At 42.3% G+C, this 22,515-nt stretch overlaps 1 pseudogene; it reads right to left on the bottom strand.

Moving 5' to 3' along the window:
* LOC128063923 (serine/threonine-protein kinase pim-1-like) overlaps nt 1–20,917 on the bottom strand; it is a 115,641-nt pseudogene extending 94,724 nt beyond the window's left edge.
* Between the last annotated feature and the right edge of the window lie 1,598 nt (nt 20,918–22,515).

Raw genomic sequence — 22,515 nt, 5'->3', positions numbered from 1 at the left:
AGTGAAGACAAGACCTGAAGTTGCAGAAACTCCTCTGGTTCAAGCACTTTTGTTTAAGTAGAGCATAAGATGATGTCTAGAGTGGGCTAAAGGAGCTTTACCAGCAAGGAAGGCCCTCAGGCTTCTGGCTAGTGAGCATGAACATGGGATCATAGAGTTTTTTTTTTTTTTTTCAAGCTCTCAAACTATTCCACTTTAAATATGTACTCACACACAGATCATTTCAGTTCAGTTCAATTGCTCAGTTGTATCCGACTCTTTGCAACCCCATGAACCACAGCCCACCAGACCTCCCTGTCCCTCACCAACTCCCAGAGTCCAACCAAATCCATGTCCTTTGAGTTGGTGATGCCATCCGACCATCTCATCCTCTGTCATCCCCTTCTCCTCCTGCCCTCAATCGTTCCCAGCATCAGGGTCTTTTCAAATGAGTCAGCTCTTCGTATCAGGTGGCCAAAGCATTGGAGTTTCAGCTTCAACACCAGTCCTTCCAATGAACACCCAGGACTGATCTCCTTTAGGATGGACTAGTTGGATCTCCTTGCAGTCCAAGGGACTCTCAAGAGTCTTCTCCAACACCACAGTTCAAAAGCATCAATTCTTCGGTGCTCAGCTTTCTTTATAGTCCAACTCTCACATCCATACATGACGACTGGAAAAACCATAGCCTCGACTAGACAGACCTTGTTGGCAAAGTAATGTTTCTGCTTTTTAATATGATATCTAAGTTGGTCATAACTTTCCTTCCAAGGAGTAATTCCCATTTCATTTTTGTCAACACCCAGTTTGCTTGTTACCTCCTCTGGACATCTCCACCAATAATGCCACTGGTCTCCTCCACAGGAGCACCAGCTCCACCCATGGTTCATGCCTCTGTGGCATCACTCAGCCTTGTGATTTTGAGTGAATTCATCATACTCTGGACTATAGGCTCTTGAGCATACTGAGAGGGCTCTGGCCTCCTCTTCCTTCTGTATTCTCACTGCCTAGTACAGGCGCTGGCTCTGAAATAGTTTTCGGGAAATGTGAGACTGAGCTGAAAGAGCCCAGGTTTTTAGGTAGAAGGAAAATAACTCTAAACATAAACTCAGATCTGTAAGAAAGGATGAGGAGCACCAAAAACAGTAAGTAGATGAAAACATCGATACAATACTACGCAATAGTTTTTAAAAGATAACCTTTGAAGAATGGAGATAAGGATACAGATATACAAATGCAACACAAATATAGATATAGATAACAGCATAGTTAATAATACCTGAAGAATTAAAGGACTTCCCTGGTGGCTCAGACAGTAAAGCACCTGTCTACAATGCGGGACACCCGGCTTTGATCCCTGGGTCAGCAAGATCCCCTGGAGAAGGAAATGGCAATCCACTCCAGTAGAATTAAAATGCAAGGTCACAGTAGCACAAAGGACGGAAAAATGGGAAGGGAGACATAGACTTGTAATATTTGAAGTTCCTACATTATACATAAAGTGGCATAACACAATATGAAAGTGGCCTAGAAAAAGGTAAAAATGCACTTGGAAAACCATGAGCAACGAAAACAAATGGAACAAAAAGGTACTTAATATGTCCAAGGTAGAAATAAAATGGAATACTAAAAAGTGCTTAATAGATTGAAAAGAAAATAGGAAAGAGAAAAAAAAGAAGAAAAAATGAGATCATATATAAAACAAATAGCAAGATGGTAGATGTAAATTCTAGCATATTAATAATTACATTAAATGTAAATAGCCTAGCATACCAATTAAAAGCCAGAGATTATTAGATGATGAAAAAGCAAGACAAATATATGATTCATATTTCCATATGGGATTGCTTCTGTGCATCTTAGGGAAATTTATATATTTCTCCAAATAAGGAGTCTGATAAATATCAGCCTAGAAATTGGGAAAACAAGAGAGTTATAAATCTTGAGTGTAAATTAAAGCTTCACAATAAATATAGACACATTATTGGTTCTAAGAAGTCCATTGATGTCAACTTTAAGAGCAAGAGAAGGAAGCACTGTTAGGCAGAGTCTAAAGCTAAGATAAACATTTAAAGCAGCTAGGAAAGGAGCAGGTCAGAGAAGCAGCTGCCGTTGCTTTATAAACTTGTGATTGTGGCCCTGTCATCTACTAAGAGTAAATCGTAACTATAACAATAACTATTAATAAGCTTATAAAGCATATTTTATGTAAATCCTGAGTGGTGCTTCCAGAACTACAAGCTTTGAATTCAAAATAAGTCCCTAAATTGGTATTTTTAGCACATGAGCCCGTGCCATGCTATATACGTTGTCTGACAGGTGATTCAAATGTTACATTACATGAATACTATCCCATAATGTTCACTAGCATATTCCAATGGTGTAATAATCACAATAGGCTATAATTCTTTGTAAGGATTTTTAATAGGAGAAGTACAAATAGTGGACTATGTGAATACTGTATAATACTCTAAAAGACTATTAGAAATTGATGTTAAACCTGAAGATCGACAGTTAACGACATCAAAACCAAAATCAAGACAAGCCGACAAAATATTTTTATTGTTAAAAAGGAAATAATTTTATATGAAGGAACAGATCTGCTAAAGCCCAATCTGTGGATACTTTTTGGTGCATTCTTAATTCTATCAACTTCAATGGAAAAAGGGAAGACAATTTTCTACATTTGTAATATTTATCATGAAAAAGGTAAATCCTACTGCACAGGAAAATTAATGCTTTGTGTGCTTAACTTTTTTTTAAAGAATGACACCTTTTTATTGAACACAGTTATAAACTTTATTATTACTGGTTTAATCATTTTGATGGAAGCAGAAATGCAAGGGAAGACACTTTGAAAACATGACATTAAATAATTATATTTCAATAGTTGAAATAGTAAGAACTGGATTTATGAATCCTTTAACATTTTCCCCATGTACCTTAATTGGTAAATATAAAATTAAATTTGTTGTTATTCAATCTCTAAGTCATGTCTGACTCTGCGACCCATGGACTGCAGTAGGCCAGGCTCCTCTGTCCTCCACTATCTCCAGGAGTTTGCTCAAATTCATGTCCATTGAATGAATGATTTATTATCTAACCATCTTATCCTCTGCCACCCCATTCTCCTTTTGCCTTCAATCTTTCCCAGCGTCAGGGTTTTTTCAAATGAATCGGCTCTTCACATCAGGTGGCCAACGGATTGGAGTTTCAGCTTCAGCAACAATTCTTCCAATGAATATTCAGGGTTGATTTTCTTTAGGATTGGCTGGTTTAATATCCTTGCAGTCCAAAGGACTCTCAAGAGTATTCTCCAACAACACAATTCAAAACATCAGTTCTTTGGTGCTCAGTCTTCTTTATGGACCAACACTCACATTTGTACATGACTACTGGAGAAACCATGGATTTGACTATATGGACCTACGTCAGCAAAGCTAAGGCTCTGCTTTTAAATATGCTGCCTAGGTTTGTCATTGGCACCAGTGGCGAAGAACCCACCTGCCAGTGTAGGAGATGTAAGAGACATGGGTTTGATCCCTGGGTTGGGAAGATCCCCTGGAGGAGGGCATGGCAATCCATTACAGTATTCTTGCCTGGAGAATCCCATGGGCAGAGGAGCCTGACAGGCTATAGTCCATAGGGTCACAAAGAGTCAGACACGACTAAAGTGACATAACAGGCATGCACTGGGTTTATCATAGCTTTCTTTCCAAGGAACAAGTGTGTTTTAATTCCACGGCTGCAGTCACAGTCCACAGTGAGTTTGGAGCCCAAGAAAATAAACCCAGTGCTTCCACTTTTTCCCTTTCTATTTGCCATGAAGTGATGGGACTGCATGCCATACCATGATCTTAGCTTTTTTTAAGGTTGAGTTTCAAGCCAGCATTTTTACTCTCCTCTTTTACCCTCATCAATACTGTAAACTTAAATAATATTCTATTAATTCTTTAAATATATCTGAATGAAAAATTTTAAAGAATGATAGCTTTTAAATTTCATGGTATTATTTTCTTTTTCAAATTTATAAATTTTATATGGCATTTATTTTGTGTTAATATTTCCTTTTCAGATGGAGATTATTTTACATGTTACTGAAAAATTTATGTGTAAATATGTACTTCAGCAAAACAAAACAGTGAGACGAAAAATATGGGATTACTTAAGAAATTCCCAAGAATTCCTTGGAATTTTCTTCTTTGTTGCTGAATATCAAAGATTAATATCTACCTATAAGAAACCTATTTTAAAAATAAGGCACAAATAGCTTACAAAAAAGAGATAGAAAAATGCATATGATACAAAATTAATTATGTAAGTAGAGTCACACAGGACTAAACTAATAGACAAAGAAGACTTCAGTGCAAGAAATATTAGAATATTAGAGACAAAGATATTTCTTAAGATACAATACTTAGAATCTTCCAAAAACACAACAAGCAAACTTGTATGTACCTAAAACTATATCTTTGAAGGGCATAAAGCAAATAATTATTGAATTAAAAGGAAAAAAGACAAATACAAAATACAGTTGAAGATTTCAACACTCCTCTCTAGTAATTGGTAGAACAAGTTTAAAATCTGTAAAGATACAGAAATATATAGTAACTATGTCAATCAATAAGAGTTAATTCACATTTATTGAATACTTTACCCAGTAACAGCAAAATGCAATTTTAAAAATTTCACCTAGAACATTTACCAAGATAGATAATATGCTAAGTGATTTTTTAAATGTGACTGTGTTTATATATTATATCCTATTATATTAGGAATATATCCTGGAGTCATACATGAACCACCTGGAGTCGTGTATGAACCACCACCACCACCCAACAACAAATGGAATTAAGTAACTTCTCACAATGAAAACTACAAGTCCAGATGGCTTCATTGGTGAATTAAGCCAGGCATTAAAGGAGCAGAATTGCATCTTACATGGGAGTTAAGTTCTAATGTTCCCATCAAGATTCTTAGCTCTAAGAGTTAGAAGTAAAATCAAACTAATTCGAGACCAAGAAAAATTACTAGAAGGATTTTGAGAAATCTTTATATCCAGCAGGCCTGTAGAAAGGGATCGTGGGACTGGAAAAGATGCCCGATCACTCCACAGAAGCCATGTGGTCAGTACTGCTGAGCCTAATCTTCTGGCCAATACCGCCAATACCACAGACCCTACACATTCATCCCTCATGTGGTCATTATGCTATGGGTGCTTCAGGAAATAAGATGTGGACACAGTGCCACCGTCTCTCTAGAATGATTACCCACAGTCCCCACTTCATTGTTTCATGAAGGGTTAACCCACAGATTCATGTCCTTTGTTCCTATCTGCAAAACAAATGAGAAAAATATGTTGCCATTTCAACCTCTATGGAGGCAGGCAGGCTCTGTCTCATAAACGTGAGAAAGAGCTCAGATATAGGAAGGGACATCAGACGTTGGGACACTTATAATACCATGTGCTCAATAACGCATGTAAGTAAAAAGAAAAATGTGTAATCCAAAATATCCCCCCAAAAAAACTTTAAAAATCCCTTAAATTTTTTAGGTGTATGTCCATGTACAAATATGTCAACTTTCAGTAAGTCCAAGAGGGTCATTTGTTTTCACCAGTGTTGGAATAAATTGTTACTATGTAAGTAGAGCAGTGAATTATATAGCTGGATTGCACTGAGATCATAGAAGATTTTTTTTTTTTTTGGTGGGAGGGGCTTCACTAGGTCTTTGTTGGGGCTTCCCTAGTGACTCAGACAGTAAAGTCTGCCTGCAGTACGGGTGACCCGGGTTTAATCCCTGGGTTGGGAAGATCCCCTGGAGAAGGCAATGGCAACTCACTCCAGTATTCGTGCCTGGATAATCCCATGGATGGAGAAGCCTGGTAGGCTACAGTCCATAGGGTCGCAAAGAAGTCAGACACAACTGAGCGATTGTTGGGGACTCTGTAATTGTGGTGAGCAGCTTGGTTGTCCCGCTGCACATGGGATATTAGTTCCCCAGCCAGGGATGGAAACCCCGTCCCCTGCATTACAAGGCAGATTCTTAACCACTGGACCATCAGAAAAGTTCCAATGGTTTTAAGTACATAAGTTTTTCTTTATTTTAAAACACTAGACCTATACTACAGAAGTGAATGCTCACACTACATCAAACTGAGGGGATGACAAACGCTATCAGACACTCTACTTAAATTATTATTTTTCTTTTTCCTTCTTTTTATCCTCCTACATCACTTCCCAGTTCCATTCCTTTCTTTCTCCTCTTCCTCCTTCTCTTCCTCCCCTTACCCACCTCTTCCCCTTTCTCCTCCTCTTCAGCAAAGAACCCCACTAGTTGCTCATATGATATGGCTTGGCTGTTTTGCTCCATCTCCCTGACAGCAGGAGCAGAGATTTTGTCAACGTTTTCTTACATCACTCTCTTCTATCAAGTCCAGAAAAAAGAGAAAAAAGTTAAACTTTTCCCTTACAGATGGGCAAGCTGACATCTAAACAGGGACAGGACTCATCAGAAAAATAAAATAAAATAAAATAACACGGCCGTGCCCATCAGTACTAGAGCCCAGACTCCTCACTCACGCATCTCCTTGTATATACTTTCTTACTTTCAAGAGTCCAGACGTTGAGATGGGAGGCTAGACTCTCCTGGCATTAAGAGTTCCACAGAGCCATTGTTCTGAATTTATTTCCTGCTTCCCAACCCTGTGATAAGAATATCCTAGAAACTGGATTTTTCTATAAAAAATCTTTCTCCATGTGGACTCAAAATTCTGCCTCAAATTCTCTTTGGCAGTTTCACAGTTTAAAAATACTTGAGCATCTCTTGAACGTTGTTTCTCTTCCTCATTGTAAGACTGCACTTTTCACTGCATTAGCTCCAGGAATGCCTTCCTTCCCTGCTGGAGCCACTGCCTCTTCAAACTCCTGATTCTCTCCATGCCTACTTTCCACTGGCAACATCTTTCCCAAGCCCATGCTTGAATTTATTCTCTTCAAATGAACTCCAAAAGTGTGAAGAACTTCAACTTCTTTCTTCATGCACTCCGTAAACCTTCAGTTAGACTCAAGTATGAAAACCTAAGTTCAAAACATCTGCAAAACAATCTCTAGTCCTGTTTTCCTGGAAAATAGATATACCAGCTGGACCATAAGTCCATAAAGGCCTTATGTGGACTAGATGTGTAAGAAAGCACGTGGAATGGTCTAAGGGTTGACCTAAATAATGCTAAGAGATTTCTGTCCCTACACCGACATTTTTTCTTCTGGGACTGTGGAGCAGAGGGTTGGGATCATTGTAATCCTCAATTTGCAACATATTTCCACCATCCATCTATGCAAAACCCATCTTTTGATTTGTCTATTTATTTATTCTCTTTTAACCCCATCCCCATAGATAACCGCTGTTATCTGTTCTTTAGTCTCCATTCTTGGCAAGCGCATACTGTTAGCAGTGTGCATGTATTTTAATTTATACAGATGTTAAGATCCATATTGCTATGTGTGCATAGTAATCCATTGCTCAGAATTACTTCACATCTCTACATTTTACTGATCTTCTCAGGGCTAGACATACAGGCTCCCAACTGCTGCTTCTACATTTAATGTTGTGACTAATATCCATGTATTATTTGCAAAGTGGGTCCAGTGCTAGGATTCCTGGATCATAGGGTACAGTGTTTGCTAGAGTAGGTCACCCAGATTGCCTATTCAGAACCGACGAAATCCCAACTGCTAGGAGGGTTGGCTGCCCTCTTCTCTGAGTCCTTCCCAGGGGACTTACAGAGCTGCTTTATACAAGATCCAGGGCCCTCTAGCTCTGGACCTCCCTGTAAAATAATGTGACAGGTGAGATTTTGTGGTGACTACATTTCAATTCAACTTCTCTTCTCAATTTCACTCCTTGAGACACTGATCCTGAGCATGCTCTCCAGGAAATTCCCAGCATGCACTGCTCATTCAACATCTATTTGCCAGGGACCTGTGGGCAGTGTGTGTGTTTAATAGTGCTAAGCAGAGCATGTCTTATAATCCTTCATCCCTACAAACACTGGGGATTTTCTAGCAGTCCAATTTTTGTAAAGGTATAAAAAGCTATCTTAAAAAAATTTTTTTTCTGCATATCTCTGATTACTAATGATGTTCAGCTTCTCCTTTTATACTTATCAGCTTTTAGAGATTCCTCTTCTGTAAATTGCCTTAACATAGAATTTGACCATTTTCTCTTGGGGTTACTATCTAGGTACTCATCCTTTTTCAATTTAAAATATTGCAAAATCTCCCATTCTGTCCTTGGTTTATTAACTTATCTGATATGTCCTCCAAAAGCCTTCAATTTTGAAGTGAGTAAATCTGGCAGATATTGTTGCCTATCTTTTGAGTTTTTAAAATTCTGTTTAGAAAATACCTTCTCCCTACGTCACAGCAATGTTTTCTTCTAATAATTGTTTATGTTTACCGTTCATATTTACACCTTACCTTTTCATTTTTCAATCCACTTAGAGTCCACTTGAATGTGATATTAAGTAGAAATCTTCTTTTATATTTCTCTATGGAGTGATCTACTTTTCTCAAGAATACCTACTAATGAATTCAGCCTCTCTCTAGATCTCTGATACTATCTGTTCACCGGTCTATGTACTCTTTGCCCATACCACACTGTTTACACTGGTATGACTTTGTAATATGACTCTACTTTTGGTATAACAATTCTTAAGTCTTTAGTCTCCATTTGATTATTGAATTAGCTTTTTTATATCTTTCACGGAATTTTAGAGTAATTTTTAAACAAATTTAAATTTTAGAACAAATACGTAAATTTTCTCAAAATTCCCACTGGAATTTATATTTAGATTGAATTAAATTTAAGTACAAGAGAATTGGCATGCTTAGAATATGACCATGTTTATAATATAAATTTATCATCAGAGCTTTTAAAGTATTATTTCTGTAAACTTTATGTGTTGTGGATACTGTGAGTGATATTTTACTTTTCAAATTATTTTTCCTGGATGATTATAGCTGGTAAAATGAAATACTATTGATTTTTGTAGTTTGGTGGTCTATCCAGCTATCTTGCTGAACTTTCTTATTAATTCTGTTGATTATGGATTTTTCTTTTTATGTGTTTTGTTTGGTAGATGAACATATCAAGCACAAATGATTATGGTTTAAACCATCCCCTTTCAATCTATAGTCTTCTTCTCACCGATCTCTCTTCTGATTGCCAGCATCATGGAACACTAATAGTTCATTCCAATTTATATGCCTTAATACTAACAAAAAAAAAAATGCTTTTCATTCTTAGTTTGCAAAAGAGTTTAAGCTATAACTAGATATTAACACTTTCTTTATCCTAAAAGGGCAGAATGTAAGTATGCTAAATATGAACACATTAATGTGTCTCTTTCAGTCCCTTCCCTAACCCCTTTTGCAAAGCTTTTTGTTTCTGTGACTATTTCTGAGCACTTCATGGCATTAGCTCCTAGCTACAAACCTAGGCCTAGAGGCCCTCCCAGGCTTGCTGCTGTGCACTTCCGCCATTACCATAAGAAGAACATGCTTGGACCAATAAGGATGAGGGACTCAGGGAACCGAGTTGCCTCAGTTAGGTCCATCCAGGTCAGCTGAGTCCATCTTACTTGCAGATGTGGGAATGCAGAGCCATTCCATCCAAAGTTAATGGAGCTGCCCAGTCAAGATCAGCCAACACCTCCAACTGGTCATTCCACAGATGTGTGAGCTCAATACATGCTTATTGGTACATGCACTGAAATTACGTGAAGTTTAGTTACACTGAAATTGTTGACTGCAAAGTGTCACGTATCAGTGGTCTCTATAGTTACCATCCCAGGTAAAAAAAGTCCAGCCAATAGAAGGAAGCTCTCTCACCAACTCCCTGCTCACCATAGCCCTTGCCCCTCCCCCACAGTTGCCCCACCTGCATGCAGCGACTGCACCATTGTCTCACCCGCACAGGTTAGAAATGTTGCTGGTGGCCCCTTGGGGTCTTCTTCGGTCATTTCCCCAGGATGTAGACATGACAGCGTTCCCTAGGAGACCCAGGAAACCCTGATAACTGGACCCCAAACTCTGCCTTAACAAAAAAGAACACCCAATAATCCAAATATGTCTTGTGCCTCTAAAGCTCTTTGGAATTGTAAACGGTTGTATGCAGAGCCTTCATTTGAGATCCCCAAGAGAAAAGGGAGCAAGGGAAGGCAGCAGGCTTGGTAGGTTTTTGTTATCAAAGGAGGATTTGTCAACCATTCATTCTGCTTCAACTTCTTTGGCTAGTGGCCTTGCTGCCAGGGGGCGTTGTCTGAACCTGCAGCTGCCAGGTTGGTGAGCCAGCCAGCATCCTTGGTCGGGAATCATGATTTTTTTTTTTAACTAATTCTTATTGTTGTCCACTTCACAGTTTTGCTGCTGCGCTGTAGACCTGAGTATCAATTTTACTTGAAAATGCTGCAAAAACAAAAAGGTAATGCCACTTCCCACACTGTTTCAAAAGGTTTTTAAGTGGAAAAAGGTATTTAGTATTTTTAATAAGCATCTTCAATACTATTGAGTTGGTTTCTTTGTTCATATCACAAGATTAATTATGCTGTCAGACACTTTCAAGGCCTGCTTAACAAAGATTCAGTGATATAATGGTTTGCTTTGCACTGCCTTTTTTCTGCATAGCAATCACAATCAGCATTAGACAATTTAAAACCCTTTCACCAGCCGGAAGTTCTGAAGAGCCTTTTAATCAACAAAAGTAATTTTGCAAACAACTAGATACAGCATTTTTCATATTAACTAACTTGCATTTAAACTCTGCAGGCTTGATTCTTCCTGGGTCTCTGATTCCAGGAAACTGGGTTATTCCGATGGCCTAGAATTTAAAAGTGGGGATCACAACATATTGTCTGCCCTGGGAATCCCCCAATTTTCACATTCCATTTCTCTACTCTGCTTATTAAAATGATAGCATTGGTATGCAAATGTAATTCATTCATTTTAATTATCTCTTTATATATATATTATCTAATCCATTAAACTCTTTTTAAAAAAAAAATTTGGCTGCCCAGAGGGCTTCATCTTGCTATTTTCTATAACAACAGCAATTTATGTTAGTATGTTGTAGTTTTATATAATTTTGTTTTAATTTGGTTGTTTTTCTTTTTTGGTTACGTGTGTCTGCCTGGAATGAGAGAATTCTACTATCATCACTTTTGTCATTTTAAAATTCAGAATTTTTTGAGATTGACAATAATTGAGTTGAAACCCAAATTCCCCACTCACACAGTGGCACAGTGGCAGCCCCATACAAAACTGAAGATTGTGAGGTTTGGTACTTGAAAGATGCTTTCTTTGGGAACCATAGCAGGGAGACAGACATGCTTAGCTTTTTAAAAAATCAGCAAGGTTTTTAAAAATGAAACTAACCTGTTAATGACACCTTTAAAACAGTCATTTAAAAAAGAAAGAAAAAAAAAAAGAAGAAGGGATGGCCCAGCAGCGTTGGTAATTTGTACGGTGGCTGTGTGTAGTAATTAGTGACTGCAGCAGTGGTGTCCACCCTCTAAACCTCTGTGTGTTTGACACTATTTCAGCCCTGGTGAGAAGTGACCCTGGGATCTGGAGCCACAGGACACAAGGAGCAAGTCCTGTCACAAGAAATAACAGGGTCAGGAGACGCAACTAATGAAGTCATAGCAACTGGTGCACCGAGCCAATCAGAAGAGGCGCCAATCTGTAAATGAGGATATAATTAGCAGAAAAAATAACATGCTTTGGTTGAATTCGAGGGGAGCCTGTAATGACTGGATATTGAGAAAGATTCCAAAAGATTAGAGCAAACATTATGCAACAAAGAATACCTAATTAGGGGAAAAAAGTGAATATGCCTTAATTAGAGGGAAATACATGATTGAAAGACGCAGAGTTGTCTTTTAATATGAATGTAGTAATGAAGGTTAGCGCATAGCTCCTGGTTGGGCTGAGCCGAGCGCTCGGTGAATTAGTGGGAGCAGCACACACACATGTCTTTGCAGATGATGCTCTGTAGAGGGATGCTCACAGAGGCCCTGAGTCGGCTTTGCCCAGTGAGGTGCCCACAGCATAAGCTGGTCATAGCTGGTCAACTTGGCCCCAGAAGCCTCTTGCCTCCTAGGATATAAACACCCCCACAACTTGTCATGGAGCTTAAAATGCAGAAAACAAATCAATAATTGTGCAAAAAATATGTCCACATGTCAGCATCTAGGAACCTTTGATAGTTTCCTTTCAGATGTATAACTGGCAAGGTTTGGATGTTGTTTAGAAAATGAAAACAAAGCCATCTTCCTTCCAGGTCAGCTAGTCCAAGCAGGTCCCTCCAGTCACCCCAGCAGGGATGTGGGAGTTTTTATGATCCATGACAATGAAAAACGAATGCTATCAGCTACCCTTCCTTTACTGCAGCGGGCATTTCAGAATACAAGCCACTACTAATTTTTCCCCTAATAGACAAACTACGTGTTATTTTACTTCCTCTCTTTTTCCCATTTTTCCCGAACTGTTCTGAGTATTGATTTTCATTTATTTTACACAATTCTTAATTGTCATCATTAGCTATCTATGCCACATCCCCCTGTTTAAATATGCCCTGTCAATTTTGTGGCATATTTATAGATTAATTTAAATGTGTTTTTAAATTTATGACTGCATACCTTTGGTATGTTTGTAACATTAAAATACTTATGGTACAGAATTTTTTAATTAAAACTATTCATCAAAGAAAGTCCAGGTAGCAAGCATCTCCTTGTGTGCGGTGGGGGTTCTGGCAGCCAGAGCAAGCAAAATAATAGGTCAATTAAAAAAAATCTAAAGATAGCGTTTGCAGAGACCCAATTGTTTAATGAGCATTTGCCAACCGATCCCCTCAAATTAAATTATGAACTTGCTTTTTTTAGTTATGGGCATCAGGGCTGCATGTGGCAGAAGGAGAGAGAAAGAGGCTAAGATAACTGCTGCCTGCACACAGGGTTTGCTTCTTGGGGTCTGACTGGCAGGGCAACAGACACCCCTTTCTGGGAACTGACACTGGAAACTGCAGTCAAGTTCGCACTTCTTGTATCCAGGTGGCTCTGGTCTGCATGGCCATGCCAACTTTGTTTGGACCTCTTAAAACCCATAGCTTTACCCTGCCAGTCTTCCTCTTGAGAACCTGCTCCACTCTGCCGCTACTGAAACGCACTTTCTCTCGGCAGTCACTGGCTAGAAAAAAAATCTCTTCTGTTCCTTGCCCACGTGTGCTCCTAAGTCACTTTGCAGAAGTGTCAGCTGCCTGGAGAACAGGAGGACCATCTGAAACAAACAGTGCAGCAAGGGTGCCCTTAGCTGGTGCTTCCCAGGGATGCTGCTGTGGCTGCTTCGGAACAGGAGCACTGGCCTGAAAGGCCACTCAGAGGAAGCAGACACGTGATTAGTCAAAAAGCCAAACCACATCCCAGAATGCGGTTGTTGGGGCTCTGTGTCAAAATCCTGGAAATAACCAGGTGCTCTGGGGCTCTCCAACCAGGAATGGGTGAAAAAAAAGGCTCAACTTCATCCTACTCAGCCAGTCAGGTCAAAGGGTGTACCTGACGCTGAGTTTTTTAAATTCTTCATTCTTCCTGTCTTATTCTCTCTTGGGTAGACCATAAATTTTTGTATTTTCCCTCTTTTTTCTAACAGTTGTCTTTTAAATTAGTAAATCATGGACCCAGGATCTTGATAATAAGTTTCATATTTCCTACACTTCAAAAATAACATTTCCTAAAAGCAAAAGGGATGTTTTTCATCAGTATCCATATTTTCATAATATTTGATCAGTATTTTTTCTCATTCTTACAATTTTTAGATTCACCTTCTTGTTTAGATTATCACAGACCCAACCCAAATGAGAACGCTGCTTACAAACAGGATATGATTTTTCAAAATAGCAAATTATTTATGATATTTCAAACATTTGGTATGGATAAAATTGACTTACACCCTATTGCTATTTTTATTTTTTATATTCATCTGACTTTGGGGTGGAAATATTAGTGATAGGGCTAAATTTCAGTCCCTAAATACACAACCTCAACAATAAAATGCTTTTCACAGTGTTCTAACATGAATTAGATCATGTCAAATTTATTTTGAATCAAATGTTAGAAAAGTGAAGCACTTCTATAAATTTGCCAGTTGGTATAGGGCAGCTGGGAGATTGCTCACTTGACTTCCTCACCAGGTTTGGGCCCTTTGGGGGGCATCCAGGGAGCAGAATCAGCTTACATATAAATATTTAGGTGGCCAATAGAAAAGCTGTTTCATGTACATCCTGCCATTCACTCCCTGATTTATTTCTGATATGAGCTCTTATCAAAATGTCCCCACTGACAAGAGGGGGGCAAAGGCAGACAATAATAGAGATAGCTAATGGAGCAAGGTTACATTGGAATTGGACCAAATCCTCCTTTTACCCGACTTTGAATGCTAAATGAATCACTCAGATTTATATGGAGGTGGGAGCTCCAGAAGGTCCGCATCAGGTCAAAATAGGGTTACAATTCAATAAAACGCACGGCAATGCTTTATTGACTAATGAACCCACCGTGCCGCCAACTGCTGTATTTTACTGTTGTCGACTATAACTGCCTGGCGATTACACTGTGAGTGTTTGCTAAAGACGTGCCTGTCTTTCCCCAGATCTGGAAGTAGGTTCAGAGAAGAGAGGCTCTGGGAGGAAGCAGGTCTCACACCTCTCCCAAGTCTTCCGGGGACAGAAGCCAGGTACCAATGATAACAGTGCAAACAAGTTGATGCTGCTATTTTTAAATAAGCTGTTATTATTGACTAACAGAGGTTGCCGTGGGTGGGATGACAAAGCCTGGGAGCCAGAGAGTTGCTGCAAAGACTTCCACTAGAGAGCTCGTTAATGAGAAGCAGCTAAGCGGAGTCAAATGCTGGCGGCCATCCTTTCTGCTCCATCATCTCTGAAGCAGAAACTGAGCTGCTGGCCGGCGGCTCTGTTCGAGATCTCGTCACTCTTCAGTCTTTGCCATCCGCTAAATATTTTGTCTGTGGACGTGTTACATCATCAGGTAAGGTGAGGAGCTGACGGCAAGAGGAATGACGTGGCAGAGAGGATGGCAGTATTTTTGTATATATTAAAAAAAAGAGCGGTCGCCACTACAGGTGACTCTGCTCCCACATATGCAGCCCACGTGCCCTGATGCAGGGGCCAGAGCAGTTCTAATGTGATTCTGGGCATGCGAGTGTATATACATCCACATGCATACAGGGATGGGCTAAATTTACTCCAAACTGTTCTGTGCCTTAGTGCACTTGAAATGAACCTCAGCTTGGGAAAGTTCAGTGCCTGTGGCACCAGGGCCATTTGATGATGTAATGGGTGCCTGGTGGCAAGCAGGATGGAATCAGCATATAGAAACTCTGTAGCCTCACCCTCCGAAGGCTGGATGAAGGCAGACCAACAGAGCAGAGGCTGAACTGGCAACATGGTTCCTCCTAGCGCAGAGGGTTTCTATATGTGGCTTAGGTCCTGTATGTAGGGGATGTCCAGGGGAGGAATCATTGAAGCTCAAGGGCTATTTCGAGTAAAAACTAGTTACAAAGTGATTCACAGAGTATGTTTTCATCTTAATTTTTTTAACCCAACCAAACTTCCTGAATACATTCACATGTGAATCATGAATAAATGTGCACAAGTGATTTAGAAAGAGCCACATCAACCTAAGATTATGTTTGTTAATATCATACAGTGCTAACATCATGCCAGGCACTGTTCTAAATATTTTACATATATTAACATGCTACAACAATCATGTGGGGCAGTCACCATTCTGATGACAGAGAGGGACATTAAAGCACAGAGAGGTGAAGCCACCTGCCCAACCTCACACGGCAGAAACAACAGGAGGAGGACTTAGCCCCAGACTGTTGGGCTCTTGAATCCACCATCCTCCACCATCTGTCTCCTGTGCTGAGGAGGCGATGCTTGGGTGAGATGAAGTTAAGGATGGTGATCGAAAGGAAGTTCAATACACAACACTCGGTGCCACTGGACACCACGAATAGCTTTATGCTTTGGAGCAGGACCACCATCCATGCTAAATTCATGTTGTTGAGTCGTGTTCGGCTGGTTTTTAATATTTTTGATTTAAAATTATTGAGTTTTCTGTTTACATTTCATTTGCAGATTTACTTGGTTTTCAGCTGCCGTGCAGCTCTGTTTCAGGTGTACAAAACAGTGACACCGGTAGAAACAGATCTTCTACAGCCTCCAGCTGCCTTCCTCCTCATCCTTGGCCATATCCTCTGGAGACACTCATTCCCCACCATCTCTTTGCCTGCTTTCTTCCCTCCTTAGTGGTGTGCAAGTCTTCTCTCAAGACCAGGTGCTGCTCCAGGACAGTCTTGAGATCCCACTCCCTAAACAGTGTCTGACCTTCATAGGCCGTAGTGCTTTAAACACATATGAAGGGAACTGGAAAACTCATTTATGCTAAAGAGTTAGTGGTTTATGTAGAGGTGGTATTCATGTGGAAAAGGGCATAATGAAAAGCCGACTCTTTGGAACAGACCCTGACGCTGAGAGAGATTGAAGGTAAAAGAAGAAGGATGTGGCAGAGGATGAGATGGTTAGATGGCATCACTGACTCAATGGATATGAATCTGAGCAAACTCCAGGAGATAGTGAAGGACAGGGAAGCCTGGTGTGCTGCAGTCCATGGGGTTGCAAAGAGTCAAACATAACTTAGGAACTGAACAACATGATGAATTCAGTAGAAAAAAAAAAAGATGGGATTTCAGGCTTCATAAGACTTGAGGAATACAGTGCCCGCTTATCCACATACCATCTTGACCTTTGAGGTAGTGATGAAGTGGGGAGGTCTTAACCTGGCACAAAGGGCTGTCAAGATATTTCTAAGTTCTTTAGCTTATATACCAAGGACATCAATGGGGAAAGGCATGAAGACAGACAGAGACCTGAAGACATTTGAGTAGAAGGATCTTCCCTGGCTCCAAATGTAGAGCTTGCTTCCTGCACACAGGGGAGTTTCAGGGTCGCAGTCCTGGTCTGTGACCACATTCACTTCCTCTCTGAAGTCTGTTTTCCTAGCAGTAAAAAAAAAAAAAAAAAAAAAATTGAATACTGCGATCTCTAAGGGCCTTCTAGTGGGACATCCACAAGACCCAGATTGATGGCACTCACTGCAGAAGATGACGCCCTGAAGGATGATGCCCCGGAGGTGTTGTTAGTTTCCGTGGCTTCAATCCCTCCCACCAGTCAGGACACCCCATCACGAATGTGTCACTTAATGAGTCCTCTGTTCTTACCAGAAGTAAGGCTGGTCCCACCCTACTCCATGGCCAGGTCAATGGGGAAATATCTACCTGTGTGGCGGGGGCCATTCACCTCTGCCCAAACTCCAAATGCAAAGTCCAGTGCTGGGGACATAATGGGAATTTGTGACACTCAGCAGAGAACTTTAGGTCCATAAACCATAGACAGTATGTAGTCGTTCATCTGTGACAGACATAATAGGAATAATCATCACTTAATAAGCAATCCAAGGCTAATTAAATGTTACTAATATACATTACAAAGATTCCTTTTATTTTTTCTTCTCACACTCATTCAGAATACCCTTTGCAAGAGTGTAGAGGAAAAGATCCTGCACATGAATACCGAGGAAAATACCGGGAAAAAATGTCTTCTTCAGTGGAGCTGAGGGAGAGCCATCGCTCACTCCTTGACATCCCTTCTGAATCTCTGCAGGCAGGTGGGTTCACAGAGCTGAAGTGGGGGCTGCACTTCTGAAGACTTACAACTAGTGTGGCCAAGGTATTGGTCCCACGCTGCCAGCCCCCATCCTGTGTGGCAGCCTTTCCACATGAAGACTCCATGCCTGATCCACCTGCGCAGCAGCAGGTACCGAGTTATGCGCTAAAACGACTCTTTAAAAGCCTCTGAATCCTTTATACTTGGCAGCTTCTGACTCTGGGGGAGGGCTGTGCTCACCCCAGGGTGGGAGGACTTGGGGGATATGCACAAAGATCCTTGGGGATCAAAGGACCTTTCCCCCGGTTTCTGGGAATGTTGATAGTAGACAACTCTCTGCTGAATTCCTCTACAAAAATTACTCTCTTCTGAGGAAAGTTGCCTCCTCGAGGTCATATGGCAGCCCTGGGGGATGCCCATGTCCAGTGACAAGTCAGGTGGGTATCAGGTAGGCAATTCCGAAGGCCCATTCCAGTTCCTGAGCTCCCTGTGGGGTTAGCCAAGGCTTGGGCATAACTGCCTTCCAGTTCAACTTCACCCTCTGCCCAGTCCTGCTTTCCTCCCTGAAGTACTGGTTGATGCCAAGCACAATCTTGAATAAGCCTCCTGCCTAAAAATCTAGGGCCCAGAGTCTATTTCCTGCTCCTACCCTGGAGGCCTGTATGGTGGCTGAGCTGCAAGTTCACTGTGTGAGGATTTGATTCAGACACTCAGTTCCCAGCCCACTGTGGCTCTGGGCTAGGCTCTCCAGACACAGACCTGAGCCAGAAAGGTCTCCTGTGAAAACGGTTCCTGCGAGAGCATCCTGAGTTGAGATTTATAGGAGATGGAATGAATAGAATACAGCAGGAGAAAGATTCCAGCAACACGGGGTCTCAGGGACATTCTAGTCTTGAATTCAGGGGGAGAGTGTTCTGGCGCATAAACCATAACTGGAAGCCAATGCCTTTTATATCAGTCAATCATTGATTGTGGTTGCCGTGGTGATAAGAATCAGGGCATAGCTTCTTGAGGGGTAGCTCCCATGGCAAAGAGCAGTTCTCCAGAGAAGGAGCAACTGAGAGCCGGTACCCTGGGGAACGGGTGGGCACAGTGTCTATGGTACCACTTGTCCTTCTGACGGAAAAAAAGCTTGTTGCCCATGAGCTGTGCCACCCTGGTCCCAGGAGACTCATTCCATTCATTTCCTGTCTGAACCATCATCACAGATGATGTCAGAGAAAGGACGCTCTTATATTTGCATGTTTAAAACATTTTGTTTTGCAAGCCTTTTCTCATCTGCAGTCTCCTCTTTTCTTCACAACCACACTGAAGTTGGTAGAATTGGCGTTGCTATTCCATTTCACAGATGGGGAACACTAAGTCCTAAGAGAGGCCAGACCAAAAGTCACCCATGTTGAGGCAGAGGTGGGGCTCAGCACAACCCTCCAGTGTGTAACTCGGGTACCGGAAATCAGGCAGGGGTCCCTTGGTGCCACCACCAGTGGAAGAGCCCACGTTATTGTCTATGAAGTGCACAACCTGGGCAAATACCCTGGGCCCACTCCCACAGACTGGAGCTGGAGTCAGACCACCCTAGAGACCATGGGGACTCCCCTCTGACCTGAGTCAGCTGCTTTTCACTGGTCTTCTGTACTCTGCCTCCCGCTGTCTTCTTTCCCTTCTCAAAGCTTCTGCTCTTCAGAACTTCAGCTTGCAAGAGTTTCCAGCATGTCACTATGGCTCTGGCTTTAACCAGACCTAATCCCTAAAACCAGCCTGCCAATGGGCAGTCCCTGCCCCAACCCAACAACATGTTTCTTACTCTCCCGTTCCTCAGAATATATTGGCTCAGCTTATCTTTTGATGCTGGGTTAGAGGTCACAGGCCAGTCGACGGATTGTTGGACTTTTGATCTTTATCCAGACCCAGGCCACCAGGTGGGATTACCTGGTACAAAAGGGTGGCCAGTGCCCTTCACAGGGTCTGTGAAGGCAGACCCCTCTAGTACACCAGGCCTGGATTGTCACCTCTCAGGGCATCAAGGGCAGATCGTGAACAGAAGCTCTTTCCAACTCTGAATTCTGTGGTCATAAGGCCCAAACCATACCCCTTAGAAACAAACCCCAAGGACAACTCACCATCTGGATGGCTGATCCATTTGCTGATATCTTCCTAGTCAAGCCACCAGGCTGGAGATAAGATCTCAGCAGGCTGTGCCCACAGACAACGTGCGTCAGTGTCTCACGTGGTTATCCGTGGGATCAGTACATCTGGTGCCCTGCAGGGGGATGGGCTTCAGTGATAGGCAGACAGATCTCTCTTGATAGAGAAGATGGAAAAAGAAGGTGTTATTAAAAAGAAAGAAAGAAAAAAAAAGACACTCAATTTGAGGTCAGAAGACCCACACTACGACATTGGCAAATCAAGGGATCCCTCCAAGCTGTCATTTCTTCACTTGCAAATGAGGACAGCAGTTTGGAAATTGACCAGGTAGATGTTTGTGAAAGCTAGAGGTGGACGCTGGTGCTCAGCACGGGTGCACGCGGGAGTCACATCTCCAGGGACATTCCTGTCTGGCAGCAGCCTCTCCTGGGCTTGTGGTGGTGGTGGTCACACGGGGCCGTGCATCTTTCCTGTTTGCTCATTGTCCCGGCCACCTCCTACCTTCCCTCCGTCATGGCTGAGTCTTGCTCCCTGGCCTTGCGAACGGGCCGCTCCTTCTGGCAGGGAGCAACAGCCCGGAAGGACCCAGCTGCTCAGCTCCAACCTCCACCCCAGGGTTGTGCCCTGTACACCCACCATCTTGCCCCCACCCCTTTTTTTAAAGTTTGTTTCTTTTCAGAAGCCCACACAGTGTGAGGGGAGCCCTGCGTAGCTTCTACCTCTCTTATATACAGTAGCTTGTTTTATGACTTTGTTTTAAAAACTATTGGCTTAGGGTGCAATAACACAGATGTCTTTGCCTCACAAGAGAACCGTGAATTTCCACTTCTCTCTCCTCAGTGACAGCTCCATTACCTTCCATGGATAGTCTCTTCTTTGGCCCTGCAAAAAGCAGGGGGAAAATGGTGTTTCTCCCTCAATTGGCCCTTACCGCCAGGGCCACCGGATCAATAGCGCGGGCGCCCAAGCTCCCTCCGTGGGTCCTCTGCATCCTCGCACTCAGTCCTGTCGCAGCCTCCTGGTGGTGGAGGAACACCACGTCTGAATCCCCAGAGGAGTGCTAAAGCCATCACGAAAGAAAGATCTGTTTTCTCGCTTGCGTCCTGCGGGCGTTTCTGTAAGTGGTGGCAACCCAGTGGCGGGGAAACTTTGTGGGCTGCCTTCCTAAATCTTCACCTGCCTGACCTCAGCCTGACAACTTCTTAACAGGCGCAGGGAACAGTCAATGCTCCGTGCGGAGCAGAGCGCTCCATCAGCCTCTCCCGCAAATGTCGGGGGTCTGGGCTGGATGCGAAGTGGGGAGAGCGGGAGGCAGATTTACACGCATATCACGGCGGGCACGCGGCGGAGTCAGCCTGTCTTGCTCTCACAGGCAGAACTCTTCCTGCTCGGTAGCATGTCATACTGTCACGCTGCCTCTTCCCTGTGTGTAAAGTGGTAAGGTGTGAGTTTAATTAGCATAGAACAAAATTTCTTACTCTCTAATAATAACACCTTGAATTCTGATGTTACCTGCTCTCCAAGGAACTCAAAGCATTAAAACAAAAATGCATTTCTTCATTATGTCTCTTCTGACTCCAGAGACAAGGGTCAGAGCCCCATTCCACCCATTCTGCCGACAGGGAAACCGAGGCGGGGGGCTATTCCTGGTTTACTAAAGCACTGAAGGAACTTAACTGCCCTCTTTTCTCTTAATAGTTGTCCTTCAGTTTTATGCAGAATGTATGAGCTTCAATTCCTTGAAAACAAGGGTGATGGGACTCGTGTAGGGGCTGCAATAAGAGTGCCTTCAGACAAGTGGCAGGTGACATGAATGGGGTGGGTCAGGTTTACCCAGCGGGAAGTGGCTGGGCCTGGACAAACCAGAAGGGGGTGCCTTCCCTTGCTCCAGATAAGTATTGGCATGCAAGTCAACAAATCCGGCATCATCAAGTCTTCTAATACGTACATCTACAAATGCTGACACCCACTCCCCCCAAAAACTATAATATCCTCTCTTTTACAACGAATATGTGTCCTGTTGAGCACGGCCTCTAGTCCATGACTTTTAGACTAAGCTAGCGTTTGCACACTAAGACTAGCATGCTAGCTTGTGGATGGCATGTTGGGGTGATTTGAGAAACACGCTGGCCCGAAACAGGTGGAGGCTCTGCTCCAACTGTAGAGTGAGATGCTGGCTCCCTGGGGCATGGCAGTGACATGGAAAGCAAGAGGTGAAGCCCAAAGAGGCAGAGGAAAAAGAATGTGGCCAATTAAATGAAGGGAGAACCTCAGTTCAGTTCAGTCGCTCAGTCGTGTCCAACTCTTTGCAACCCCATGGACTGCAGCACGCCAGGCTTCCCTGTCCATCACCATCTCCCGGAGTTTACTCAAACTCATGTCCATTGAGTTGGTGATGCCATCCAACTGTCTCATCCTCTGTCATCCCCTTCCTCCTGCCTTCAATCTTTTCCAGCATCAGGGTCTTTTCCAGTGAGTCAGTTCTTCACATCAGGTGGCCAAAGTATTGGAGTTTCAGCTTGAGCATCAGTCCTTCCAATGAATATTCAGGACTGATGTCCTTTGGGATGGACTGGTTGGATCTCCTTG

The sequence above is a fragment of the Budorcas taxicolor genome, chromosome 18 (genome assembly GCF_023091745.1).
Source record: "Budorcas taxicolor isolate Tak-1 chromosome 18, Takin1.1, whole genome shotgun sequence".
NCBI classification, from domain to species: domain Eukaryota; kingdom Metazoa; phylum Chordata; class Mammalia; order Artiodactyla; family Bovidae; genus Budorcas; species Budorcas taxicolor.
Note: the sequence above shows the minus strand (reverse complement) of the source record. Positions and strands in the feature narration are given on the sequence as shown.